The sequence below is a fragment of the Lupinus angustifolius genome, unplaced genomic scaffold (assembly GCF_001865875.1).
Source record: "Lupinus angustifolius cultivar Tanjil unplaced genomic scaffold, LupAngTanjil_v1.0 Scaffold_371, whole genome shotgun sequence".
Lineage (NCBI taxonomy): Eukaryota > Viridiplantae > Streptophyta > Magnoliopsida > Fabales > Fabaceae > Lupinus > Lupinus angustifolius.
The window spans coordinates 46,775-51,095 of record NW_017727768.1 but is presented as its reverse complement, the minus strand read 5'-3'; the positions used below and the strand labels follow the sequence as shown (position 1 = coordinate 51,095).

At 30.4% G+C, this 4,321-nt stretch overlaps 1 long non-coding RNA gene across 1 annotated transcript in view; it reads left to right on the top strand.

Annotated features, from left to right (window-relative positions):
* Window positions 1–2,166: 2,166 nt before the first annotated feature.
* LOC109341128 overlaps window positions 2,167–4,321 on the top strand; it is an 18,309-nt gene continuing 16,154 nt past the window's right edge. The window contains exon 1 of the long non-coding RNA XR_002106899.1: window positions 2,167–2,245. This is a non-coding gene — a long non-coding RNA (uncharacterized LOC109341128). The remainder of the gene's footprint in view (window positions 2,246–4,321) is intronic.

The following is a 4,321-nucleotide window of genomic DNA, read 5'->3' as shown; positions in this document are numbered from 1 at the left end:
AACTCATTTATAATACCAATGGGTACCTGTTTGTGACTCGTACCCGTATGGGTTTTACCTGCGGGTATAGGTTTTTTTGCTATCAGAAGAGTTTGGAGGGGACAAGGGTGGTGGATGAAGAATAAAAGAAAGAAGAAAGAAAAAGAGAAAAAAAAAAGACATCATAGTTTCATGTGAATATACATAGAATTCAAATGAGCAAAGATGGAAAACTAACATCGTTATAATATTACTGATGGAGATTGAGCAATTTTTAAAGTTAAAGATCAAATGAGAACGTTTATTAAATAAAGATGAAACTTTTAGATAAACTTATAAACCATAAGAATAACTTTGTCTTTTTCTTAAAAAATTATTGAAGCGATGTGTTAGATCTGTTTGAATTCAATTCGGTGATACGCAGTATACTAAAATTTTCAACTTACGGAAAGATAGAAATGAATTGAAAGACTTATATTTCAAACAATATTATTTAATATCACATAGTTTTGATTTCATGGGTTGAAAATTTTGCAATATTGTCCAAAATTGAACCCGGGTCAACTTTGTGAGCACTGAGCACCCCAACCTGGGTAAATTTACACTACAGGTGTATCTTGACTGAAATATTATAGTTTTGGTGTACCTTTTAAATTATTTACCACTTTGGTGTACTCTTTGGGAGAATCGTAAATACTAATGCCAAGTTTCCTTTTTTTCTAAAACCCTACATAACTCGTTACTTACATTGGCGATTTCATTTTTTTTTTGTATTTAAGAAACTCATCAGCATAATGGACGAGTTTCATGTTGCTCAGGCTTTTTATATTGATAATGGAGTCTTTATTTTATTATAACTTATTAAACTTATATATTTTATTCTCTTAGATTCTTGCAATATTATATTACATAATGTGTTATTTATTATGATTTTGTAAGTGAATTACACATATTAATAAGAATAATCAATTTTATTATTTGTTAAAATTGTAGTATAATATTATATTTTAAAGTCTTTAGGGTCCTTGAAATTTCACACATGTATATATAATAAGTAATGATATATCATTAAGATGCAGGTTAAAATTCTCTTATACGTATTTTGGTCATTTTCTATTCTTTTTTCTTTTACTTTGTACAAACCTCTCACATACTATGAAGCACGAATTCATCAAATACCCTCGCGTGTCAGTGTCCGATATGTATCAGACACAGATACGTTCAGATTCGCGAAGGATACATTCCATAGAGTATTCAAAAATAAAATAAAATAAAAAATACAAATAAATATCAAGACACGTATTTGATTCGTTTTCAATAAAATATAGGATATGTAGATTCGTTTTTATGATAAGATAGATTTGTTTTCAATAAAAACTCACTTATTCAAAGGTCACATCATACCAACTTACCATCACACCACATTGACCCTCGAATAGCTGGTACTTTCTGATCCATAACGTCGTCGGCCGGTGCTTAGTGTTACTGCCTCTACCGCCATATGTATGTTGTGAAGAGCAAACAGAAAAAGGCTTACCTTTCTTACTTCTTAGTTTCTTTTCACTTAGTATGTTTATAAAGAGAAGAGGATGTGTGACAGTGTGAGTATTAATAGAGAAGATAAATAAAGGGCTTACCTTTATTTCTTAACATAGAAGAAAAGAAAGAGGGTACGAGAGAAGAAAAGGATTTACACTTATAATTTTATCATATTTTATATATTTTTTATTAATTTATACACGTATCCCTGAACGTATCGTATCCTACATTTTAGAAAAAATACGTGTCAACGTATCGGAAGAACATATAGAAATATAAATAAAATCCTTTTTACTGTAGTTTATGTTGTTCTTTATGAACCAATAAGGAAAAAATGTTATTGAAAAAGAAATTAGAGAATCACTTGAATTATACGGGTACATATTTGTTGTTTCACTTTTTTGTGTCACTCATATGCTAGAATATATCATTGGTCAGAATAATATTTAAATAATTATATTTTTAACTTAAATATTTTTTCAACCAATTAAAGATGATAGTACATGAAGTGGTATATAAACATGAAACTCGTCCATTTGGCTGATGAGATCCTTCACTTTATATAAAAAAATGAAATCGCTAATGCATGTAACGAGTTACGCAGGGCTTTAGAAGAAAAAAAAAGAAACTCGGCATTAATATTCACAATTTTCGTAAAAAGTATACTAAAGTGGTAAATAATTTAGAAGGTATACCAAAACTGTAAAATTTCAGTCAAGGTGTACCAGTAGTATAAATTTGCCCCCCAACCTGAGCCAAAATATTGCATAATCCCAAACCATCATGTCAGTTGTGGTCATGACCAATTCGCAAGACAAATTTCCCAACTCATCAAATGGCAGAAAGATAACGAAGGTGCATTATAATTTAGCTCTTTTTCATTTCAATGCCCCTCCTTATTTGGTGAGTTAACTACTTTTGTGAATTTTGATGATGGTAAATAACTATTTGTTGTAATAAAGTATATCATAAATCATGTATGGTATCAATCACAATAAAATAGAAATAAAAAAATAATCAATATTTAATTTTTTTAAAATTAATGTGTTCATCATTTAAAATAGAGTTTGGGATACCAAATATTTGTTGATAAAAAGAGTGGATGAGAAACTGACTTAGTGGTTTAGGAATGGGAAATATTTTCTCCAACCCAGGTCCTTCTCACCATATTTTCAAACTTTCAAGTCTATATTGTGAATTTTTTGATGTGATGTATTAAAATGAATTTTTAACCATGTGTTGGATACTTTCACTCATGCGTGAAGTTAGTGGCTTCTAATTATCGCCAAAGTTATAGTATGTCTTCCTTGGCTCCAAAAACCATTGAAATTTTATATCTCATGCATAAAATGACAAGAGAGTTGACTTCTAGGTAAGTTGTTTAACATCAAAATAGACAAAGGAAAAAAATAAAGTCACTTGTGTGGTTGATCATTTGCATGAACATTTATAATTAAAATGACTACTCAATTAATAAAATAATATTCTCAAACTCTTTTTTGTGGGATATTTCACTATTTATTTCAGTATGCTTCAATTTTTATTATAAAATTTGGAAAAAAATAAAAGATAATTGATTTTCAAATTAGAGAACTTTAATTTGGGGAAATTATTTTATAATTAAGAGGTTATTGCGTTCATTTGATGTAAATGATTATATCCTTTAAACCAATTGGTTAACATATAATATAAACATCAATTCAAAATATAAACCAACAATGTGTTGATATAGTGATATAAGGCCCTACTAGATCTTAAATGTCAAGGGTTCAATTCTTGAGAGTGATGTTTGTTAGGAGGGGCATCCGCGAATCCCAAAATGGATAAGTTCTTTACCCAAAAAGTGAGAGAATATCATTGATAGAATCAAAAAAATAAAAAATATTTTTATAACATAAGTATTCAACAATTTTTAGCCTCATTCAGATTAGAGGGTACAAAATCGATTTAGTGGCCTAAAAGAAAATATAAAGCTAAAAATATATCTTTACATATTTTTCTTTGTTTCCTACAAGTATCCTCGTACTGGAGGCAATCATGTCCGATGTAACACCGCGAATTTTGCGATTTTGAATTATAAGATTTTATTAATATTTTTATTAGTTATATTTTCGAAAATGAATTTCTGGGAATTTTCGATAAAGAATTAGACAAAACTCTAGTTGAGTTTTAGTCTTGTAATTTTATTTCCTATTGTGTGATAAAATTTGGTAATTTTTAGAGACAGTCGGTTCTGAACAACTATGGGGGCCGAAATCCACTCGGTACGGCTCAAAAAGTGGTTTTTGAGTTCCGTAGCTCGGAATCGAATTCCGATTGCGCCGTTGGCTTCGTAATCATATTTCGAGTCCAGATAGACCCTGAGCTGGTCCATACCTATTTGCTAAATATTTTTCACTCGGAATGCCGAAATCCGAAATTCTAATCGGATATTAGGATCGGGCGATTTATAATACCCGACCGAGTATTGGCCGATAATATTCGGGCATGTGTATGCTCGTGTCGGCGAAGTGGTCATTTCGCATTGGGATGTGAGATTTGACTTTCCATAAAGCAAACCTCACATCACTCAATCTCATGAAATCACCATTAGCCACCCTATGAGATTTTGTAATGATTTCCTAGGGGGAAATCTGATTTCCCTCTCTCATTAAATACTCCACACTTCACAATTCACTCTCACACTCTCTCATTTCCAAATTTTCAAAGAAGAGGTAAATCCTCTCTTCATTTTCTCTCATTTTCTCATATGTCTCTTTCATCTTCAATCCTTGATATCTCAACATTCAACTAATGGATGTTG